The following is a 25,581-nucleotide window of genomic DNA, read 5'->3' as shown; positions in this document are numbered from 1 at the left end:
CTTTTTTTTTTAAAATAGCATCTTTATTGGAGTATAATTGCTTTACAATGGTGTGTTAGTTTCTGCTTTATAACAAAGTGAATCAGCTATACATATACATATATCCCCATATCTCTTCCTTCTGTGTCTCTCTCCCACCCTCCCTATCCCACCCCTCTAGGTGGTCACAAAGCACCGAGCTGATCTCCCTGTGCTATGTGGCTGCTTCCCACTAGCTATCTATTTTACATTTGGTGGTATATATAAGTCCATGCCACTCTCTGACTTCATCCCAGCTTATCCTTCCCTCTCCTCGTGTCCTCAAGTCCATTCTCTACGTCTGTGTCTTTATTCCTGTCCTGCCCCTAGGTTCTTCATGATGATGAATTCTTATAATAAAACTTGAAATGGGAGAAGAATCTGATTTCAGTGTAGAATAATCAGAGAATTTCCCTCTCTTTCAAAAAATAAAATGGTTCCTGGATATGCAAACTATCTTTGCTAATAAAGTAAAATAAACCCTTCTGTAATTATTTCTTTTTATTGGTCTCTTTGAAGGACAATAAATATTGTAATACATAATGTCAGTAAAGTATTTTACCGTATCTACATGTGCTTTGGCACCAAAACTAGTGGTCTTTTATCAGAAATGGAATTGCATGGGAACATTTCCTTAAACCCTTTTCTTTCATCATCCAGCATTACACTTGTCAGTTCCCTTGTCGGTTCCCCTCCTGGATCTTGGGATTTGAAAGAGTTCACTTGGGCTCCCAGCCATTATCTATCCCCTCCCCCACATTTAGTACAATGCCTGGCATTTGTGTTGAATGGAATGAGTAACTAAACACATAAATGAACAGAACACACAGTCTAGTGCCAGAAAAGAAAAGAATATCTAATGCAGACCAGTTAATAAGGAGAGAACTAACTGTCCCAGACTCCCCAGCTTCTTTCCTTGGTGTCCCTGCCTTTCATGCTGAGACACCTCTTGGAACTGCAGCTCCTGTGCCAGGACTCCCTGCATTTGCCACTCTCTTTCAAATCCAAGCAATGACAATATCACTTTTTCTTACTCCACGTTGGCACTTTGGGTAGAGCCCAATTTTTTTTTTTTTGGCCACCCGGCACAGCTTGCAGGATCCTAGTTCCCCAACCAGGGATTGAACCTGTGCGCTCAGCAGTGAAAGCACAGAGTCCTAACCACTGGACTACCAGGGAATTCCCATAGAGCTCAATATTTACAAAAAGAACTTGATTAAAATACCAAGGGAAAATACAAAAAGAAATGAAAAACAATTTCCGTACCCCTTCATACAAAAGATGAAAAAGAGTAGCCACCACTGATTGATGGTTTCCTGTATGCCGGACCCTGTGCAAAGGACCCTCCAGACATAAGAGGAACTGTTCTCTCCGATTTGGAGATGCAGAACACAGGACCAGAGAGAGACTTGCCCAGCGCCCCACCATTGGCCAGTGGTGAGAACAATGGTTCTTTGATTCTACAAATCATGCTTGGGAAAAATGATATTGCTAGGGAAAAAAAGATTCTATTTCATGCCCCAAAGAGACTGATTTAGCATAAAATTCTCTTTCTTGAGATGTAGCCACTTGGGTTGGCATTTTCACAGTCAAGTTGCCTGGGTTTTCTGCCCACGCCTCCAGCAGTAGCTCTTCTATGATCTACACACTGCTTTGTTTCAAAATGAACACAACTCTTCTTCATAATTTTTTTCTGGAGCCCCCGCCTACATACCTCACACCTCAACCTAGGCTTTTCCAGAAAGTATGTCTGGCAGGTGGAGGAGAGATTCCAACTCCAACTGCAAAGTGGTAGTTATTGGTACCATAGAAACTCAAAGCTTGGTTCGTCTGTCTCATTTTAATTCCCAATATTTTCCACTTTCTCAGTTTCTTTGTAAATCATTAGGTTCCCTTAGTGCCTTTATTTCACCCTACCAATGAAAGTAGCAGCCTCTCAGAATTAGGCTTCTATAATATAAATATATTCGACAATAACTTACAATGAGGAAATTTTCCTTTAAAAAGAATGATGTGGGCTTCCCTCGTGGTGCAGTGGTTGGGAGTCCGCCTGCCGATGCAGGGAACACGGGTTCGTGCCCCGGTCTGGGAAGATCCCACGTGCTGCGGAGCGGCTGGGCCCGTGAGCCATGACCATTGAGCCTGCGCGTCTGGAGCCTGTGCTCCGCAACGGGAGAGGCCACAACAGTGAGAGGCTAGCAAAAAAAAAAATAAAGAAAAAAATAAAAAAGAATGATATGAACACACTTGGTATAATTATGATGTTTGTTCTACACTGTTTATATCTTCTTCTAAAAATATACACTGATGTTTGTTCTACACTGTTTATATCTTCTTCTAAAAATATACACTGTGCATTAGAGAATGGTAAGAGCTATCCAACAGTAAGAAAAACTTATTTTAAGTGCTGCAATTATGTCAATTATATCATGAAACCATGAATTGTGACTCTCTGTCAAAAGGGGCTGTATTTCCTTAGACATGCAGAAGATGAGTTTGCAAGATAACTCACCACGATGTCTTTGTTAAGCTGACATATTTGATTTAATTTCTAGGTAACTTACAAGGTCAGAGAGATTCTCATTATGCAACTCATCCTTGAGCAAGAGTCGCTGGGGATTTTGCTCTACTGCTCCATGTTCAGATGAGTTGCTGTTTGTTTCACTAGCCAAATCGAAGTAATCCTTTTTCCATGTTATGGTAGCATTCATTTAAAAATATTTATTGAATGCTTTCTATGTGCCAGGACACATTTCCAAGTGTTGGGAACTCACAGCGAATGAAACTGACATATATCCCTCTATACTTGGGGAGCTTAAACCCTAGCATCAAGACAGCACATTCTAAAAAATAAAAATGAGCTTGGTATTTTTTAAGGCTTAAGTAGTTCAAAAGTATCAGAGCATAGTTTTACATATTCAGCATTTTTCAAAAGGTCTTAGGCACTTATATAAGCCAGCTTACATTATTCATCTACTGCATCTCTTGACAAATAAATTTTTGCTGTTTGTCTTTTGGTCCCCATTCTATATTGTATGTACAAAGTCGGGAAATATAGGATACACTTTTAAAGACTATGTTAGTTATATTTTCAAATAATAGGCTCAAGATGCTTCCAAGTGAGGTGGATTTGCTCTAGATTTAAAGCAATGGGCCTAACTGCTAAAATGGAAAAAAACCCACAAAACTCTAAGATTGTCCAAAAATTCTGGAAGTACAGGGTATTAGTATAATCACTATACTTTTGAAGGGGTCTGAAAATTGAAGCTCTTTGACAATATAACTGACGCATTTTTGACAGTGAGTTTTTTATCCTATGTTTCCTGACTTTGTGGAACACCCTATATTTTACTTCTATACCCACTGCAATAAGGAAGTAACCATGTCCCACCAGTTCCAATATTTCCCTTGTTTTATCTCCCCTTTATTCATTCTACATTGTGAAACAAAGGACAAGATTGAATGCTATGAACAAAAAGGTGGAGTGGAATGCAGATTTTCTTCTAGAACACCATTGACGTACCTTAATTTAGGTAATGGAGGTCTGGTTTAATGGAAAGAAACGGGAAATCTATTTTCTCGTTCTACTTTGGTCACAAAGGGCTTTTTTGACGTGGGCCAAACTGCTTCCCTCAGTGTACTCCTCTATGAAATGGAAAACTGGGTGGGGGTGTGTGTAGATATTTTCTAAGTCCCTTCTTGTTCTAACATTATGGGTTTCCATTTCATATGGGTCCTTTTTTTTTTTTTTTGCGGTACACAGGCCTCTCACTGTTGTGGCCTCTCCCGTTGCGGAGCACAGGCTCCGGACGTGCAGGCTCAGTGGCCATGGCTCACAGGCCCAGCCGCTCCGCAGCATGTGGGATCTTCCCGGACCAGGGCACGAACCCGTGTCCCCCGCATCGGCAGGCGGACTCTCAACCACTGCGCCACCAGGGAAGCCCATATGGGTCCTTTTGAACTTTAGAAGGTGGAAGGGGTCCCATTTCTTCCCATATTTTTGATGTCTCTGCCCATATTTACCATCCCTTTAAGGGTTTGGATTCATCATTAATGGCAACAATTCTTTCATGCTTTATTAATAAAAAATTAGAAAGTCAAGGGACTCCTCTCTCAATCAATCAGCAGTTGTATGAAAGAGCGAGAAATCCCAAAATTGTGGAGGACAAAAGTAGCATCCCATTGCTTGATATTTAGGATTTCATGTCTTGTAATTATTCTTGAATATTTTAAAGATTCAAAAAAAGTAAGTACTTTCAAGAAGGATGGTTTCCATAGCTCACAACCACATTGAGTTCTTATATTTTCATGGTTGAAAAATATAGATCAATTTTGTTGAAAGTGGTGTGTTAAAGATTAGGAAGATGAGGCCTACAGTATTTCAAGTATTTTAACACATCGTTCCTCAGGAACCTCCACGTGGATGTCTTGTAAATCAAAAGAAGCTAAACTGGGAGCTTCCAAAAGAAGTCTGTGGCCAGACTGTACACAAAGCAGAGCATACGGCAGAGGGTTCTGTGTTGATGCATACCCCATCCAGCAGAAGAGTTAAAATATTATTTTCATAGTCAAATGAATAAATAGTAATGGTTTATTTACCCTCCCCAAGTGTGGTTGCGAAATACGCTAGACGAAGACTCAGGCAACTGCGTTTCTGTTTCTGATCTGCCAACTACTAGGGTAAGTGTCTCTCCATGTGCTCGTCTTGGCAAGCATCTCCTCAGGACCCTTACCAGAGAGACAGGAAACAATGATGAGAGAGCTGGGCAAGACCAGACCTAGCATGAGCCTCCTCTAATTTGGGAGAGTTCTGAAAACTGGACCATCAGCCCTAATTACCTATGTCAGGAATCCTGTACATAATAGGCCACATTTCTCAACAGCTTGCCCGAGCCATGCCCCTAAAAACAGCTCAGACCTGCTCCACGGGGGTATTCATCCTGGCAGCAGAAGAGAGTGAACTTGTTTTAGGCATATGCATCTGTAAACATCCAAAAGATCCACTGTTGGAAGCATGGACCTGACCCAAGGTTGTTGAAGCTGCACATGATCTCACACTTGCAACTTCAGAGAAGCTTCACACTTTCACCATATAGCAGAGCATGGGCAGATAAATTTCGGTGACATTTTGCTCTCTGCCCACTCTCTGCAAACTCAGCCACTGAAACCACAACAACCTCCACCACCTCCACTACAACAAAGCACATTGTGGTGGTTCGATGCCATTCCCAAGCTGTTTCTCAGAGCCATCAAGCTAACTGCCACAAGAACCGAGCTTCCTGTGCCATCAGCACGAAAATCTGAGTTAAACTGGGATTCTGTGAATTTTTTCTACTCTCCACACACCAAACTATGAGGACCATTATTAAGTGATGGTCATCGGTTAAAATCACTTGCCCAAAGTTACAGCTTACAGGTACAGAGCTGGCCTGCATATCCTATATTCTTTCATTCCAAAGAGTGCCAGTCAAATGTTAACAATATGCACACAAATTTACCTCTACTAATATTTTCTTTCAAACCTAGGATTTTGAGCTTTTTGGTAGATATTTAGTCAGATTTTATGATAAGAGTACTACTCCTATTAAAGGTCATATTATGCCACTACAGCTGAGTAGTATGCTGCAAAGATATAACGTTGTGACTTGCCAATGATTTTGAGAAATGTTTCATGAATATACCTAAAATTTATTATTTCTACCCAATTCAAATTTTGTATTCATGAGAAATGGTTTAAGAAAGTGTAACCCACATTTTTATTTGATGTTGTTTAGTAATTATGAAGACAAACGGTTCAGATTATACTCTTTAATGCATTTTAGCAAATATTTATTAAGAACAGTGTGTAGGCTACACTGATTAGCTAAAGGGTATCTGTTTAGAATGCTTGGCTATAAGAGACATAATTATCTTAGAGGTTTATCATAGGGCATTATCTTGAACAAGCTAAAATGTTTAAATAAGTGATCTTGTGGGAAAAGATGTTGAGAGGAAACACAGAACCAGGCTTCAGAGCAATCTTCACCTGAACCTGGATTTGTTAGAACAAGTATTTATGGGATGATGTCAGTGGGAATTATGGGATGTGATAGTCAGCTGGGACCTGTTGATTTACAAATGAAGCAACTGAGGTCAAGTGAAGTTGTGTCTTGCTCAAAGCTTGTAAGAGTGAGCAGAGTCTGAAATCCAGGTTTTCCTATTTCAAGCCATTTGCTGGCTTAGCAAACCCCAGAGTTTCTTCTAAAGGAAAGAATTTCTTCACTTGAAAGCTTTGTGAAATTTATGCAGGGATATTAATTTGAGGTTGACCACTCTTGAGGCTGTGCTTTTGCAGAAAAGGATTTGACTATGCTTCTGAGGAGTATTTTTCCCAAGAACTAACACTGGTTAACACAACTCTGTAAATCAACTATATGTCAATTAAAAAAAAAAAAAGAACTAACACTGGACACCTCACCAAAGAAGATATGTAGATGGTAAATAAACATAAGAAAAGATGCTCCACATTACATGTCATCAGGAAAATGAAATTAAAACAATAGTGAGATACTACTACATACCTTTGAAAGGGGCCAAAATCCAGAACACTGACAACACCAAATGCTGACAAGGATGTGGGGCAAAAGGAACTTTCATTCTTTGCTGGTAGGAATGCAAAATGGTACAGTCACTCTGGAAGACAGTTTGGTGATTTCTTACAAAACTAAACATACTCTTATTATATAATCCAGGAATTGCACTCTTTGGTGTTTACCCAAAGGAACTGAAAACTTACATTCACGCAAAAAACTGCAGATGTTTAAAGCAGTTTTATTCATAACCATCGAAACTGGAAGCAACTAAGATGTCCTTTGGTAGGTGAATGGATACATAACCATGGTACATCCAGACAATGGAATCTTATTCAGTGTTAAGAAAAGAAAATCTGTCAAGCCATGAAAACACACGAAGGAAACTTACATATATATTACTGATTGAAAGAAGCCAGCCTGAAAAGGCTATGTACTGTATGATTCTACCTGTATGACATTCTGGAAAAGGCAAAACTGTGGAGACAACAAAAAGTTCATTGGTTGCTAGGGATCAGGGGAGGGAGGAATGAATAGGTGGAGCACAGAGAATTTTTAGGACAAACTACTCTGTATGATACTAAAATGGGAAATGCATGTCATTATGCATTTGTTCAAACCCATAGAATGTACAACACCAAGAGTGAACCCTAATGTAAACTGCGAATTTCCGATGATTATGTGTTAAAGTAGGTTCATCAATTGTGACAAATGTGCATTCTTGGTTGGGAGGGGGGATGTTGATAATGGAGGAGCTGGAAGACTATGCATGAGTGAGGGCAGTGGGTATATGGGAAATCTCTGCACCTTCTTCTTGATTTGGCTTTGAACCTAAAACTTCCCTAAAAAATAAAGCCTATTAAAAAAAAAATATATATATATATATATTTTTTTTTGCGGTACGCGGGCCTCTCACTGTTGTGGCCTCTCCCGTTGCGGAGCACAGGCTCCGGACGCGCAGGCTCAGCGGCCATGGCTCACGGGCCCAGCCGCTCTGCGGCATGTGGGACCTTCCCGGACCGGGGCACGAACCCACGTCCCCTGCATCGGCAGGCGGACTCCCAACCACTGCGCCACCAGGAAAGCCCTAAAATAATTTTTTAAAAATCATAAATTATAGCTATATTCACACTTAACATTTAAAATTCATATTTTAATTGATTGTACAAGGGGAAAAATGAAAAACATTTTTTCATCTTTCCTAAGAATGTCCACATGAAGCTTTCTCATACTTCAAAATCCTTATGTTAAAGAAGGTGAGGAAATGTAGGCAGTGAACTTTATTTTGACCTCTGTTCAGAATGTGGGTCTTACAATCTCCCAATGGAAAAACTTATTTTTATGCTGTACATCTCAATCCCTTATAACTCTACAGTTCTTGAGTTAATAAAAGATAAAAATTATCCAATGCTCTTTCACGCAGCACCCAGTTAGCCATTTCCCCTTTACAATGTAATGATTCTTGTTCATGTAAAGGAAATAGCAAATAGTAGAATGCATAGTACTGAATGATTATTTTTTTTTCCAATAGAATTTTTGTCTTTTGGTAACATGAACTTCTAATTTGGGTAGTAAATTTTATGTAAACTTATATTTCTTGTATCGACAGACATTAAGCTCCCTGTTTAACAGTTTCTATTTTCAGCTTATTCACTACTAGATACAGTAACACTGAATCTTTATTCACAAGAGGAAGGGCTTATTTCCCCATTTTCATCATAGTTTCCAAAGTGCTTTTTTTGGATGATTTCATTTCTTCTTCCAAGAAGACTGGCTAACCTTCCCTTAAAAATTATATCTTACAGCAACTGTTCTAAGGTTTCATTTAGCCATAAATGAGAAAAAGAATTTTAACATGGCTTTCATTCTTTGTGGAGAGCTATGTGGGTGGGAGTGAGGATCACTAAAGAAAAAAACAATCATTCCTTTGTCTTTCTCTTTTTCCAGATTCTAGAAATCCGGGGTTCCATCCAAACTCTTGAAATAGTACAATTTATAACTATCTTTTCTCTCCAGATAAGAAGACTATATGTAGAGATTTTTAGAACTAACTACCTATTCAGCTTAAGCTAGGACTAAAAATTCTATTTATTCTCATGTTTAAACTTGACAGTTCCAGCTTTCAAATTTTTCCTATAATCTGCTTCTTTGTCCAATGAAGAACAAAACTGAGAAATCAGAACTTGGTTTAAAAAAGTACTAATAATATGTTTGTACTTTTTTTTTAAACATTCAGTGATGACTGATAAAAATACCCACTTTTCTGTATCTTTATGTGATGAGATTGAAGATACTTTAATATCTTATTATATTTGATGTTCCCCAATATTTTTAACTTTGAACATTCAAAATTCATCTAGAAAATATTTAAATATTATTCTTATGATTGGGGTTCTGCATAAGAATTCATTTGAAAATGATTTCCACTTCTTTAAAAGTTTAAAACCATGATTTTAGAATATTTCCTTTCTCCACGGTAAAAGTATCATATTCTCATTAAAAATATTTAGGAAATGCAAAGAGTTAAAACATGCCAATAATCCCACCTACACACAACCACTGGTAATGTCTGGTGTTTCTTTTTTAAAAATGTTTTTTCCCCTGTATATTTTTAAAAATATATTTTTATAATCATATTATGCATGAAATTTTGCCATGCCTTAATATTATATCATCTGTATTTTCACAATATTATTACATCTCTGGTAAAGAATACTAAAAAGAGTTTTTGCCAAAGTAAACTTTTAAGTTTTGTTTTGTTATGAGTGATATAAAATGAAAATGTGAAGTCTCCTATTCTCTGCTCCTTCCAATAGTCCCTTCCCCCTTCCCATCACTCCCTAGAGTGAACCACTTTTAAGAGTTTCAGGTATCCTTCTAGAAATTTCCAGGTGTATAAAAGTTTATTCTTATATAATGTAATATTTTCCACATTACATGTTATTAGAAGTGCACACATACATTGAGAGAATCATTCATACTTTATTTAACATATTAAAATGTCTTGGTTTCTTTTTCAGACCAGTCTGTAAACATTTCCCTCATTTGTCTTTTTTTTAAAAAGCTCAGAAGTTCATTTGTATCATTTTTTTTAGATTCCACATATAAGCAATATCATATGATATTTGTTTTTCTCTGACTTACTTCACTTAGTAGGTACATCCATGTTGCTGCAAATGGTTTTATTTCATTCTTTATTATGGCTGAGTAATATTCCATTGTATATATAACAAAAATAGACTCACAGACATAGAAAACAAACTTATGGTTACCAAAGGGGAAAAGTGGGGGAAAGGATAAATTAGGAGTTTGGGATAAAATATACACAGTATTGTATATAAAATAGATAACCGGGCTTCCCTGGTGGCGCAGTGGTTGAGAGTCTGCCTGCCGATGCAGGGGACACGGGTTCGTGTCCCGGTCCGGGAAGATCCCACATGCCGCGGAGCGGCTAGGCCCGTGAGCCATGGCCACTGAGCCTGCGCGGAGCCTGTGCTCCGCAACGGGAGAGGCCACAACAGTGAGAGGCCTGCGTACTGCAAAAAAAAAAAAAAAAGATAACCAACAAGGACCTACTGTGTAGCACAGAGAACTATATTCAATATCTTGTAATTATCTATAATGGAAAAGAATCTAAAAAGATTTATATATATATATATATATATATATGAATCATTTGCTATACATCTGAAACTAACACAACATTGTAAAACAACTCTATTTCAATAAAAATTAAAAAATAAAGAAAAGAAACTATAATTTCTTTAAAGAAAGCTCAATAGCATTCTGTTGTATCATGTACATTAATTCAGTTATGAACATTTAAATTATTTCTGTTTTCTTGCAATTATAATATGTGGGTACTAAGATAGCTGCCAACTCTGTGACACTTTTGTGTGGATTAGAAAATGACACGCTGCTATGAAGAATGTTTTCCATGGGCCCCTCCAGTTCCACTCTCTACCACTCTCCACCTTGCTTGTTCCCTGGGAGACTGATCTGCATGTGGATCATATCAATGTGTTTCTAGCTTTTTGCTGGGTTCAGCCAATGGGAGCGCTGCAGGAAGCTAGAAAGAGGAAGCAGTAAGAGGTTGGGGTATTTACACCCCAGGCTCTTTCTGGTCTGCTTGCTGGAGGCTGGCTTCTTCTCTCAAACTTTCTCTCTCTCTCCCAAGCTCCTACCTTCCTCCTCTGATATCTGTTCCCTTTCTTGCTATTTGAGTCCTAGGATACTGAACTAGCCTTGCTAGTTTCTCTACACTGTGCTCTACCTTTGTGAACAGCCTATTGAACTCTACTCAAATTACCCAATTTGAGTGCACCATCAATTTCCTATTAGGACTCAAAGTGATACACTTTTCCCTTGACACTTTTCCCCTCCCTCCCTTCCTCTCCGTTTTCTTTGCTTGCTTTGGTGAAGCCACCTGCCATGTTGTGAGCTGCCCTATGGAGAGGGCATATGGCAAGGAAATGAGGAAGTTCTCTAGTCAACAGCCTGTGAGGAACTGAATCTTTCCAACAGCCAAATGAGTGAGCTTGGAAGCAGATCCTTCCCTAGTTGAGTCTTGAGATGACCATGTCCCTGGACAATACTTTGATTGTAGCCTTGTGAGACACCCAGAGTTAGAAAACCCAGCTAAATCGTGCCTAGATTCCTGACTCACAAAAACGATGAGATAAAATCTTGAGTTGTGTAAGCTGATCTTTTGGGGACATTTGTTATGCAGTAGATCACTAATATACTACTCCTGCCACTAAACGTTTTAGCTCCTGGAATTTTATGTTTTAACCTTTGATAAAATAAGTCCTTTCTCATTTTATTTTCTCCAAAATTTTTTCCCCTGGTTATTCTGGCATATTTAATCTTCCAGATGAATTCAATATAGTTTTGTCAAATACCTCCCAAAGTCTTGTTCCTTTTTTGATTGATTTTCTTTGAAGATTGAATTGATAATAATACAGGAACATTTATTCAACTTTCCTTTTATGTGTCTGCAGCAAAGTTGTAATATTTTCTTCATATGTATTCTGCACATTCACTCTTAAGCTGATTCCTAAATATTTGTTTTGCTCTTTTGAGAGATTGTTTAATTATTTTCCCCTAAACATCTCCTATATGTGGGAAAACTATTCATTTTTATAAATGACATTTCTTTTTTTTTTTTTTTTTTTTTTTTTTTGGTACTCGGGCCTCTCACTGTTGTGGCCTTTCCCGTTGCGGAGCACAGGCTCCAGACGCACAGGCTCAGCGGCCATGGCTTACGGGCCTAGCCGCTCCACGGCATGTGGGATCTTCCCGGACCAGGGCATGAACCAGTATCCCCTGCATCGGCAGGCGGACTCTCAACCACTGCGCCACCAAGGAAGCCCTATAAATGACATTTTTAACCAGCCACTTTAGTTCAAGCTTTTATGCAATCATATAATCTCTAATAATGACAATTATGTATATTCCTTTCCCGTATGTAGAGCCCTTATTTATTTTTCTTATTTGATTACATTGAATTTTGCTTCCAGAACAATGAATTGTAGTAGTGGCGATAGCACCTTTGTTTTGTTTGCATAACTTGAATGGAAAACTTAAAGTCTTATCATTAAATTTGATGCTGGCTTTTGACGTGATTATAAAAACTGACCTATTTTGCTTTATATAAGGTTGGATGTTGGATTTTATGTCATTTATTTTCTGCATTTATTGAGATGTTTACCTGATTTTTCTCATGTGAACTATTAACACCATAAGTTATACTAACAGGTTCTCTAACATTCAGCAGTGCAGGTAATGACTCCAAAATAATCCATCAGGTGAAAGCATCATAGCTTCCACTTCTATGCAAGCCAGTTTTTACTTTTTAAAACCCCACTGTAACAAACATCCTTACACCTATATAACTTTGTTCTTTGTGAACAACAATAATGGCTAACACATCTAGACATTTCTATCTCTCAGGCGCTCTAACATCTTCATATTTATTAACCCATTTCTTAACAATTACAACAACCTTATGCACTAGACACTACTATTATGATGCCCATTTTACAGGTGAAGGACCTGAGGCCCAGAAAGGTTAACTAACCTGCCTAGGTAAATGACAAAGCCCAGATGCACATCTGGCAGACTGAGCCTAGTCACAAATTAGTGGCCATCACCACGGTCAAGTTCTACAACTTTTCCATCACATCCAAAACTGTCTTCCAGCCTTCCAGTTTCCCAGGCAACTACTGATAATTCTCTTATCACTGTAGATCAGTTTTCCTAGTGTTTCATTTAAATAGAATCACATAGTATGCATTTTTTTTACACCCAGAGTTTTTTGTTCAGCATAATGTTTTTCAGATTCATTCACATTGTCAGATATATCACTGGTTTGTTCCCTTTTATTGTTAAGTATATCCTACTGTACAGATTTACTACCATTTGTTTATCCATTTGTCTCAAATGGTGGATTGTTAAGTGATTTATTAATTTCTAAAGTCACCAAGCCACCATCCTATTAAAAATATATAATGTATTACTGAAAAATTTTAAGTAACTCCTTCAGACTCTGTCATCTCAGTGTTTTCATCTACTGATTGTCATTTTTATTTGGTTGAAGGTCTTTTTGGTTCTTGGTATGACTTGTAATTTTTGATGAAAACCTGGACACTTAAAACACTTTTGTCAAACAATAAAAAGTTCACAGCTGCCCGTTTGCAGTAATTTCCCACTCCGACTCCTAGCCCCAGGCAACCATTTGTCTGTTTTCTGTCTCCAAATATTGCCCTCACTAAAAATTTCATGTACATTGAATCATAGACTATGTAGTCATTTGTGTCTAACTTTTTCTACTTAATATAATATTTTTAAGGTTCCTTCATGTTTTTTCATGTATCAGTAGTTCATTCTTTTTATTGATGAGTAGTAGTCCATTGTATGAATGTACCAAATTTTGTTTATCCATTTACCACTTGGAGGACATTTAGGTTGTTTCCAGTTTTTGGCTCTTATGAGTAATTCTGTTGTGAATATTCACACATATGTTCATTTCGTTTGTGTAAATCCTTAGAGTGGAATTGCTGGCCTATGGTTTAAGAGACTGCAGGACTGTTTCTCCAAAGTGGTTAAACCATTTTACATTCCCACCAACATGTGTGAGGGTTCCATTTTCCCCACATCCTTCAGAAGTCTTTTAAGCTATGGATGGTGTGTCCCACAAAAAATGAATACTCTTCCTTCTCTTCTCTCCCACCCTAGACTTCCATCCCACTGTGTGCACACACACATACACTACACAGGGTCTGAAATTGTCTGTAGTTTCAACCCCCTTATGGGGGTTTTGAGGTTTAAGGGGAATTCATGTCTCCTTACATATGGGTTGGAGTTCTTCACACATATTTGGCTGAAATTAGTGCAGCCTGTCATCTCTTTGAGTGTTTTCTCATGTTCTTAATTCCCACCTTTGTTGTAGCACAGTGTTTTCTGCTACCATTGTAACTGAAAATCTTACGATCTCATTTGCAATGTTTACCTATTCGAAGAAAGCGTTCCTAAATTGTTTTGTAGGTAACATACAATTATGAAAACTGGCATTATTGTTGATACAGTGATTGGCTACCATTTTCTAATATGTGTAAACTACTTTAAGTAGAGTTCAAAGACTGTCAGCTTTCCTTAAATATGTATAGCATGCTGCCATGAGTTGTCTATCATGTTCATAATTGGCTAGTTCTTGAATTAGCAGTTGTAGCTTATTTAAGACGGTACCTACTACTCACCTGTGGTAGACAGCAAAGGGTGGTTCTACTGCCAAAAAGCCCATCTGTTCACAGTGTCTGTGGACTGTGTTCAAAGCAGGAGCTGGTATGATTCACAGTTAGTATCTCTCTAGGAAAAAGAGTGCAGCATGTTGGAACTACCAGCTATAGGGGAAGGCATGCAATCACCTGCTTTCCCTGTCTATTTCAGTTTGTAAAGGACTGTTCAAAACGTTTTTTTAACAAGATATACTATTTCAGGAAGTGTCCATTGCTTTCCAAGTAGCACCTATCTTGGGCCATACGTTAAAATATGAGGCTTGCATACATTCATTTTGTGATCTTGAGAGAGACATTTATTTTCCTAAAATTTGAGACAAGGGGTAAATTATGCTAATGCATTGCAGTATATTTGGCAGGGTTATGTACTAATAAGATTTATAAAGAGGTTTATAACTGAAAATTCTAACTTTTATTTTAACTTTGAAAAGATACCTAATTCAGAATATTCTTAATTAATCAATGTTTCAGAGGAAGCTGACTCTTAAGCCAAGAGACAAGCATGTGGCAACGGGTCATATTTAAATGATAGATTTCTTGGTTTTTGTCTTCACATAAGTGTACGGATTCTGGTTTCTTCTTGCATATGGAATATTGTTTTAAATGGTTTATTGAGGATTCTTAAAGGGGTATGGCATAAGCATAAAACTTTTATTTTAATAACTTCTTCCTTCCCAAATGCACTGTATAACCATCTTACCTCCTGCTTGGTATGTTGTCTCTTACCAACATCTTGGTCAGAGTCTCTAACTTCCTGTCACTCTGGGCATTAGCTCAGACCTATTTAGGTATCAGAAAATTCTCCAAGACTCTCTTACCATTGACAGGTGTTGTTTCTGTTCCCTCTCCTTGAATCTGGGTGATCTTGGGACTGCTTTGACCAACAGAGAATCACAGAAGTAATTGCTATGTGATTTCTGAGGTCATAAAATACCAGCTGACATTTTTTCTTGGAGTCCTAGACCACAAAATAAGTTTGACTAGCCGGAAGCTGCCATGCTTCAAGGAAGCTCAAGTAACAGGCAGAAGCCTTATTTAACTCTGGTCAAAATTTGAGCCATTAAATTATCCCTGGCTAGGTATCAGGTATGTTAGTGAAAATAACTGACTGAGACTTTCCAGCTGAGGCCCCAGACACTGTGGAACAGAGAAACATCCCCATTATGCTTTTCTGAGGTCTTGATCCATGGAGGCAAGCATAATAAAATAGTTGCTATTTTACGCCACTACATTTTAGAATGATATGGTACACAGCGGTAGGTAATCAGAATTGTATGTAAAACTCAGTCTTATTCATTTTAAAATTTCAAATTTGGTGTAAAGATTACCTTCTCCCTGGTATGGATAAGCCTGTTTCTTTATGGCCTAGAGGAAGAAATGGGGAAATACTCTTCTCCCCAACAAAATTTTTAAAATTCCTGCTACCTTGTTCTTCCCTCTGGTATGGGCTAGCAAGAAGGGAGAGTGGAGTCTCCCTACATGGGGTGGAGGTAGGCTGCAGACCTCTTTTTGGCAGATTGCCACAGCATGTCTGGCCAGCACTGACCAATAAACAATGCCTCCTGTGTAACAGGTAGCCACATGCTACCTTCCCTATGATGTGTCAAAGCTATTAGGAGGGCTTGGAGTCTTCATTCCATCCCCTGCTGCCACCACGATTTACCACCACTACTGTTCTATCCCAGACAGCCTCAACTTTGCAGGACATTAGAATCACATGGCAGAGGTTTTCAAGATTTCAGGACCTAGGCCTCACCTAAGAGCAATTGAATCAACATTTCTTGGATGTGCACCAAGGCATCAGTATTTTTTAAAACCACTGAGCAGAGATTCCACTTTTTACTGAAATTCTTTTTTCTTTTCTTTTTTTTTTTAAATTGAAGTATAGTTCATTTCAGTGTTAATTTCTGATGTACAGCAATGTGACTCAGTTATACATATATAGACATTCCTTTTTATATTTCTTTCCATTATGGTTTATCCCAGGACATTGAATATAGTTCCCTGTGCTATACAGTAGGAACTTGTTATCCATCCATTCTATGTGTAATAGTTCAGACTGCCACTTTTTACACTTGGCTGCACAGTTGAATCACCCGCAGTTAAAAAACAATGATAGTCAACTTATGCCTATAATTTATGAACACCTATAATATGCTGGGACTATGCTACGCTCTTTACTTCTATTATTTATTCTTCACAGCAAACACACAAAGAAGTTCTATTACCTACATCTTTCAGAGCTGGACACTAATGGTCCGGGAGGTTGAATAACTGGCCCAAAGCTATGTAGTTCATAAATTGCAAAGTCAGGATTGCAGGGTTTCTGTCTGACTATGGAACCCCTTTTCATATTTCTATACCACTGCCTGTGTTCAAGAATACCAATATTTTTCCATATGGGTACGGTTTTTAAAAAATACCTTAATGAATTCTTAATTAAAGTTCAAAAAATACCTTTTTACTTAAATTGCAACATGAACAAAATGCAGAGTTCTTGGGATTTTTCAAAGGAAGTGACCTTCATAAAATATTTCCTATTTGGCCATTTTTCAGGGGACCAGTTTCTTTAAAATTTTTCTTTAATCCTATTGCTGTCCTTACAAAGTACGAAGGGAGAAAATATCATTCTTTTTTTCCCGAGGACTTCAGACTAAAGGACTTTAGAATGTGATGTAGCAGAAAAAATGGAGACTTTGGAATCAGACTGAGGTTCTAGACCTGACTTTGGTAGTAAAGATCTGAGTACTTTGGGGAAAGTTTCTAAATGGTAACCTTAACTGTAAAATGGAGATAATCCCACTTCCTTCATGGGATACGAGAACTAAAACAATAAGATACCGTATGAAGTGCATCCATCTCAGAGCCTAGTGCATAGGAGATATTCAGTAAATGTTAGTCCTTCCACTGCCTTTCCTTTTGTAGCCATGTTTATTTCATTAACACTGAGGCATTCCAGTGAGAATGAGGATGGACCACAAAGGAAAGATGCTAAGAGCTAGTCCTGCTTTTCAATCCCTGGTCAGGGAATTAAGATCCCACATGCCGCGCAGCATGGCCAAACAAACAACGCAAAAACACAAATATCATATAATATCATTTATATGTGGAATCTAGAAAAATGGTAGAGATGAATTTATTTGCAAAGCAGGAACAGAGTCACAGATGTAGAGAACAAATTTATGGTTACCAAGTGGGGAAGGGGGTGTGGGATGAATTGGGAGATTGGGATTAACATATATACATTATTGATACTATGTATAAAATGGATAACTAATGAGAACCTATTGTATAGCACAGGGAACTCTACTCAGGGCTCTGTGGTGACCTAAATAGGAAGGAAATCCAAAAAATCGTGGACATATGTATACATATGACTGATTCACTTTGCTGTACAGCAAGAAACTAACACAACATTGTAAAGCAACTATACTCCAATAAAAATTAATAAAAAAGAAGATATTATTAAAGATAAAAAATGGAGCTACTCCAATTTTGACCATTTATACATAAAGTGATGCTGTGCAGTGGTATTCACAAATGAGAGACACCCTAAATCAATAAAATTTAGTAAGTATTTAAAATACAATTCCAAAAGTGTAGGAGGGAAGAGGCATGAAGAGACATGGATGACAGAGGATGGGGCAAACTTAGGACCTGTGACTGATTTCAGGAATCCTGTTTTCTGCTGCAATGAGCCAAGGGAAGGTGGAAGAAAATTTATGTAACAAGAGCAGTTGGAATTTGGGTGCAGCCTCCTGGCACGTGTTTATCCTGTGCTTCAATTTCTGGAAGCTGTGCCTATGTGATTTTGGCTGTTGCATACCTCGAATCAATCATCTCTCTTTTTGTAATTGTACCAAATTGTGCAATCCTTTCTTATTTGTTTTTGTTAGGATTTCCTTTACTTATCAGTGGCAGGAAAAACTGATCCCTTGAGATTTACTTTGGGACATGATTATTTGCAGTAACTACAATTTAATGAATTCTTAATGATTTCTTCCTAATTTATCCTCTTTTTTCATTCTTAAATATAATCCCTTTGTTCTTGGATGTTTTTCTCTTGGATGCTTTTGAGTAATTATTTAAAAATATATCTGTGGTGCGTGTGTGTGTGTGTTATAAGTATTGTTCATCATACATATAGTATTTGTGCTTCATTATTTTTGTGTGACCTAGCTTTACATCACAAGACAATAATCTGCCACTTCTTACTACCTCCATTGTCAGCTCAGTTCAGACAATCAAAATCTGTTGTTCCAATGACCAGATCAGTCTCCTGTCTAGTCTTCTTGGTCCTCACTTTCCAGTCTTTTAACACACTTAAGCCAGAGCAATCTTTTTCTCAAGAGAAAGCTACTCCTCTTTGCTTAGTATCTTTCAAGGGCATCCTCAGACTTGGGGAGCATGATCTGGCCTCTGCCTGGCCCTCCAGCCCCTCTCATACACATTCACCTCTACTCTATGTCCTGGTTACATTGCCCACTTAAGAGTTACCTGTAGACCTTTTTCTCTCTCTCTCTCCTCCTGCCCCCTGCACCTGTAATTCTCTCTTCTTTGGGAAGCTCATTCTTACCCCACAGCTTCTTTTTTGCCTGCTTGTTTAAGACTCCACTTAGATATCACTTCTCACTGGGGACGTTCTCTCGTGTCCTCCAGACTGGTTTATGTATTTTTTCATTACTCCCATTGTCTGTGCCTGTCATGACACCATACTCCTTTCAAATTATTTGACTGCCCCATCAGGGTAGGGGCCTTGCCTTATGAGGTAGGCACTAAATGAATATTTGTTACATCAATGAGTGAATGAATAAAGACACTGCCTTGAGGCAGTGTGGCCCAGCGGGTAGAGAAGCTGGAGTCAGATGACCTGAGTCTGGCTCCTGGCTCCACACCTAACTAGGTGTGTGATCTCTGGCAAGTTACCTCTCCTCAATTCCTTTCTTTCTTTTTTTTTTTTTTTAACATCTTTATTGGACTATAATTGCTTTACAATGGTGTGTTAGTTTCTGCTGTATAACAAAGTGAATCAGCTATATGTATACATATATCCCCATATCCCCTCCCTCTTGCGTCTCCCTCCCACCAACCCTATCCCACCCCCTAGGTGGACACAAAGCACTGAGCTGATCTCCCTGTGCTATGCAGCTGCTTCCCACTAGCTATCTGTTTTACATTTGGTAGCGTATATATGTCCATGCCACTCTCTCACTTCATCCCAGCTTACCCTTCCCCCTCCCCGTGTCCTCAAGTCCATTCTCTACGTCTGTGTCTTTATTCCTGTCCTGCCCCTAGGCTCATCAGAACCATTTTTATTTTATTCCATATATATGTGTTAGCATACAGTATTTGTTTTTCTCTTTCTGACTGACTTCCCTCTGTATGACAGACTCTAGGTCCATCCACCTTATTACAAATAACTCAATTTCGTTTCTTTTTATGGCTGAGTAATATTCCGTTGTATATATGTGCCACATCTTCTTTATCCATTCATCTTTCGATGGACACTTAGGTTGTTTCCTTGTCCTGGTTATTGTAAATAGAGCTGCAATGAACACTCTGGTTCATGTCTCTTTTTGAATTATGGTTTTCTCAGGGTATGTTCCCAGTAGTGGGATTGCTGGGTCATATGGTAGTTCTAGTTTTAGTGTTTTAAGGAACTTGCATACTGTTCTCCATAGTGGCTGTATCAATTTACATTCCCACCAACAGCACAAGAGGGTTCCCTTTTCTCCACACCCTCTCCAGCATTTATTGTTTTCAGATGTTTTGATGATGGCCATTTTGACTGGTGTGAGGTGATACCTCATTGTAGTTTTGATTTGTATTTCTCTAATGATTAGTGATGTTAGGCATCCTTTCAGGTGTTTGTTGGCAATCTGTATATCTTCTTTGGAGAAATGTCTATTTAGGTCTTCTGCCCATTTTTGGATTGGGTTGTATGTTTTTTTGATATTGAGGTGCATGAGCTACTTGTATATTTTGGAGATTAATCCTTTGTCAGTTGCTTCATTTGCAAATATTTTCTCCCATTCTGAGGGTGGTCTTTTCGTCTTGTTGATGGTTTCCTTTGCTGTGCAAAAGCTTTTAAGTTTCACTAGGTCCCATTTGTTTATTTTTCTTTTTATTTCCATTTCTCTAGGAGGTGGGTCAAAAGGATCTTGTTGTGACTTATGTCGTAGAGTGTTCTGCCTATGTTTTACCCTAAGAGTTTTATAGTGTCTGGCCTCACATCTAGGTCTTTAATCCATTTTGAGTTTATTTTTGTGTATGGTGGTAGGAAGTGTTCTAATTTCATTCTTTACATGTAGCTGTCCAGTTTTCCCAGCACCACTTATTGAAGATGATGTCTTTTCTCCATTGTATATTCTTGCCTCCTTTATCAAAGATAAGGTGACCATCATATGTGTGTGGATTTATCTCTGGGCTTTCTATCCTGTTCCATTGATCTATATTTCTGCTTTTCTGCCAGTACCATACTGTCTGGATTACTGTAGCTTGGTAGTATAGTCTGAAGTCAGGGAGCTTGATTCCTCCAGCTCTGTTTTTCTTTCTCAAGATAGCTTTGGCTAGTCGGGGTTTTTTGTGTTTCCATACAAAATGTGAAATTTTTTGTTCTAGTTCTGTGAAAAATGCAATTGGTAGTTTGATAGTTATTGCACTGAATCTGTAGATTGCTTTGTGTAGTATAGTCATTTTCATAATGTTGAGTCTTCCAATCTAAGAACATGGTATATCTCTCCATCTGTTTGTATCATCTTTAATTTCTTTCATCAGTGTCTTATAGTTTTCTGCATACAGTTCTTTTGTCTCCTTAGATAGGTTTATTCCTGGGTATTTTACTCTTTTTTGTTGCAATGGTAAATGGGAGTGTTTCCTTAATTTCTCTTTCAGATTTTTCATCATTAGTGTATAGGAATGCCAGAGATTTCTGTGCATTAATTTTGTATCCTGCTACTTTACAAAATTCACTGATTAGCTCTAGAAGTTTTCTGGTAGCATCTTTGGGATGCTCTATGTATAGTATCATGTCATCTGCAAACACTGACAGTTTTACTTCTTCTCTTTTGATTTGGATTCCTTTTTCTTCTCTGATTGCTATGGCTAAAACTTCCAAAACTATGTTGAATAATAGTGGTGAGAGTGGGCAACGTTTTCTTGTTCCTGAAATTAGTGGAAATGCTTTCAGTTTTTCACCATTGAGAATGATGTGGGTTTGTCATATGTGACCTTCATTATGTTGAGGTAGGTTCCCTCTATCGGCATAGGTTCCCTCTTCTACTTTCTGGAGAGTTTTTCAACATCATAAAAGGGTGCTGAATTTTGTCGAAAGCTTTTTCTGCATATATTGAGATTATTGTATGGTTTTTATTCTTCAGTTTGTTAATAATGTGTATCACATTGATTGATTTGCATATATTGAAGAATCCTTGCATTCCTGGGATAAATGCCACTTGATCATGCTGTATGATCATTTTAATGTGCTGTTGGATTCTGTTTGCTAGTATATTGTTGAGGAGTTTTGCACCTATGTTCATCAGTGATATTGGCCTGTAGTTTTTTTTTTTTTTTTTTTTGGGCACACCTTTGTCTGCTTTTGGTATCAGGGTGTGATGGTGGCCTTGTAGGATGAGTTTGGGAGTGTTCCTCCCTCTGCTATATTTTGGAAGAGTTTGAGAAGGATAGGTGTTAGCGCTTCTCTAAATGTTTGATAGAATTCACCTGTGAAGCCATCTGGTCCTGGGCTTTTATTTCGGGGAAGATTTTTAATCACAGTTTCAACTTCAGTACTTTTGATTGTTTGGTTTATATTTTCTATTTCTTCCTGGTTCAGTCTCAGAAGGTTGTGCTTTTCTAAGAATTTGTCCATTTCTTCCAGGTTGTCCATTTTATTGGCATATAGTTGCTTGTACTAATCTCTCATGATCCTTTGTGTTTCTGCAGTGCCAGTTGTTACTTCTCCTTTTACATTTCTAATTCTATTGATTTGAGTCTTCTCACTTTTTTCTTGATGAGTCTGGCTAGCAGTTTATCAATTTTGTTTATCTTCTCAAAGAACCAGCTTTTAGTTTTATTGATGTTCGCTATTGTTTCCTTCTTTTCTTTTTTTTCATTTATTTCTGATCTGATCTTTATGATTTCTTTCCTTCTACTAACTTTAGGGGTTTTTTTTGTTGTTGTTCTTCTTTCTCTAATTGCTTTAGGTGTAAGGTTAGGTTGTTTATTTGAGATGTTTATTGTTTCTTGAAATAGGCTTGTATTGCTATAAACTTTCCTCTTATAACTGCTTTTGCTGCATCCCATAGGTTTTGGGTTGTCGAGTTTTCATTGTCATTTCTTTCTAGGTATTTTTTGATTTCCTCTTTGATTTCTTCAGTGATCTTTTTGTTATTTAGTAGTGTATTGTTTAGCCTCCATGTGTTTGTATTTTTTACAGATTTTTTCCTGTAATTGATATCTAGTCTCATAGTGTTGTGGTCACAAAAGATACTTGATAGGATTTCAATTTTTTAAAATTTACCAAGGCTTGGTTTGTGACCCAAGATATGATCTATCCTGGAGAATGTTCTTTGTGCATTTGAGAAGAAAGTGTATTCTGTTTTTTTTAGATGGAATGCCGTATAAATATCAATTAAGTCCATCTTGTTTAACGTGTCATTTAAAGCTTGTGTTTCGTTATTTATTTTCATTTTGGATGATCTGTCCATTGGTGAAAGTGGGGTGTTAAAGTCCCCTACTATTATTGTGTTACTGTTGATTTCCTCTGTTATGGCTGTTAGCAGTTGCCTTATGCATTGAGGTGCTCCTATGTTGGGTGCATAATATTTACAATGGTTATATCTTCTTCTTGGATTGTTCTCTTGATCATTATGTAGTGTCCTTCTCTGTCTCTTCTAATAGTCTTTTTTTAAAAGTCTATTTGGTCTGATATAAGAACTGCTACTCCAGCTTTCTTTTGATTTCCATTTGCATGGAAGATCTTTTTCCATCCCCTCACTTTCAGTCTGAAAGTGGGTCTCTTGTAGACAGCATATATATGGGTCTTGTTTTTGTATCCATTCAACCAGTGTATGTCTTTTGTTTGGAGCATTTAATCCATTTACATTTAAGGTAATTATTGATATGTATGTTTCTATTACCATTTTCTTAACTGTTTTGGGTTTGTTATTGTAGGTCTTTTTCTTCTCTTGTGTTTTTGTTGCCTAGAGAAGTTCCTTTAGCATTTGTTGTAAAGCTGGTTTGATGGTGCTGAATTCTCTTAGCTTTTGCTTGTCTGTAAAGCTTTTAATTTCTCTGTTGAATCTGAATGAGATCCTGCTGGGTAGAGTAATCTTGGTTGTACGTTTTTCCCTTTCATCACTTTAAATATGTCCTGACACTCCCTTCTGGCTTGCAGGGTTTCTGGTGAAAGATCAGCTCTTAACCTTAGGGGGATTCCCTTGTACATTATTTGTTGTTTTTCCCTTGCTGCTTTTAATATGTTTTCTTTCTATTTAATTTTTGATAGTTTGATTAGTATGTGTTTTGGTGTGTTTCTCCTTGGATTTATCCAAGGGACTCTCTGTGCTTCCTGGACTTGATTAACTATGTCTTTTCCCATATTACAGAAGTTTTCAACTATAATCTTTTCAAATATTTTCCCAGTCCCTTTCTTTTTCTCTTCTTCTGGGACCCCTGTAATTTGAATGTTTGTGCACTTAATGTAGTCTCAGAAGTCTCTGAGACTGTCCTCCATTCTTTTCATTCCTTTTTTTTTATTCTGCTCTGCAGTAATTAGTTCCACTATTTTATCTTCCAGGTCACTTATCCATTCTTCTGCCTCAGTTATTCTAGTATTGATTCCTTCTAGAGAATTTTTAATTTCATTTATTGTGTTGTTCATCATTGTTTGTTTGCTCTTTCATTCTTCTAGGTCCTTGTTAAACGTTTCTTGTATTTTCTCCAATCTATTTCCAAGATTTTGGATCATCTTTACTATCATTATTCTGAATTCTTTCTCAGGTAGACTGCCTATTTCCTCTTCATTTGTTTGGTCTGGTGGGTTTTTACCTTCCTCCTTCATCTGCTGTGTACTTCTCTGTCTTCTCATTTTGTTTATCTTACTGTGTTTGGGGTCTTCTTTGTCAGCCTGCAGGTTCATCGTTCCTGTTGTTTTTGGTGTCTGCCCCCAGTGGGTGTGGTTGGTTTAGTGGCTTGTGTAGGCTTCCTTTTAGAAGTGACTGATGCCTGTGTTCTGGTGGGTGGGGCTTGATCTTGTCTTTCTGGTGCACCAGGCCACGTCCATTGTTGTGTTTTGGGATGACTGAGATCTTAGTATGATTTTAGGCAGCCTCTCTCCTAATGGGTGGGGTTGAGTTCCTGTCTTGCTAGTTTTTTGGCATGGGGCGTCCAGCACTGGAGCTTGCTTGCCATTGGGTGGAGCTGGGTTTTAGTGTTGAGACAGAGATCTCTGGGAGAGCTCTCACCGATTGATATTACGTGGGGCCAGGACGTCTGGTGGTCCAATGTCCTGAACTCAGCTTTTCCACCTCAGTGGCTCAGGCTTGACTGGAGCACCAAGGGTGGAGCACCAAGACCTCATCAGCCACGCAGCTGGGGTAGATGCCACTGGATGGACACTTGTGAGAAGAGCTCAGAATTATCAAGAAAGTGGCCATTGGCAAGTGAAACCACAAGAGAAGAGGCCAGTGCTATGCCTGGTACTGCTGAGCAATTTTCAGACTTCAGCTCATTCTGGCTACAGGGCGACTGGGTCAGCGATGTGAGGCAGGACGGGGTCTGTGAGGTGGGTGGGGCTCCGCCGTTACATGGCCTGAGGGGCCCGGTCGAAGTCTTGGGGAAGGCCGACAGCGGCCATGTCTCCGGCCTCCTGCGGCTGCGGCCTCTTTGGGGTCTCCCTCCCCGTGTCAAGTTGCTCTCACTCCTGCTTTGGCGGCCGTGCCTCTACCCTGAACTTCTTCACCAGGCTAGCACTTGCTGAGGCTCCTCAGTTTCTTAATGGTAAACAGGGATAAGAATAGGAACCATCTGGTCAGATTATCATAAGCATTAAATGTTAATATGTGTAAATAGAATGGTAACTGCCCATGATACAGTTTCAGTTCATGTTAGCTTTACTTATTATTCCCTAACTTTCTTCTGGCAACTTAGTAGCCAAAGTAGAAGGCACAGCATCTGGCATGGTCTATTAGGAATTG

The 25,581-nt window shown here is 38.3% G+C and overlaps 1 protein-coding gene across 3 annotated transcripts in view; it reads left to right on the top strand.

Moving 5' to 3' along the window:
* Nucleotides 1-24,765: 24,765 nt before the first annotated feature.
* BACH1 (BTB domain and CNC homolog 1) overlaps nt 24,766-25,581 on the top strand; it is an 81,036-nt gene continuing 80,220 nt past the window's right edge. For 2 of the 3 annotated variants that reach the window (XM_089910342.1, XM_089910343.1), the window contains exon 1: nt 24,766-25,169. The gene's annotated coding sequence lies outside the window, so the exon portion shown is untranslated. The remainder of the gene's footprint in view (nt 25,170-25,581) is intronic. The other variant, XM_089910345.1, reaches the window with a different exon arrangement.

This window comes from Delphinapterus leucas, chromosome 4 (assembly GCF_059928025.1).
Source record: "Delphinapterus leucas isolate spDelLeu-1000000601 "Yukka" chromosome 4, BTC_Dleu_Yukka2, whole genome shotgun sequence".
NCBI classification, from domain to species: Eukaryota; Metazoa; Chordata; class Mammalia; order Artiodactyla; family Monodontidae; genus Delphinapterus; species Delphinapterus leucas.
This window is presented reverse-complemented; position numbering and strand designations above follow the sequence as displayed.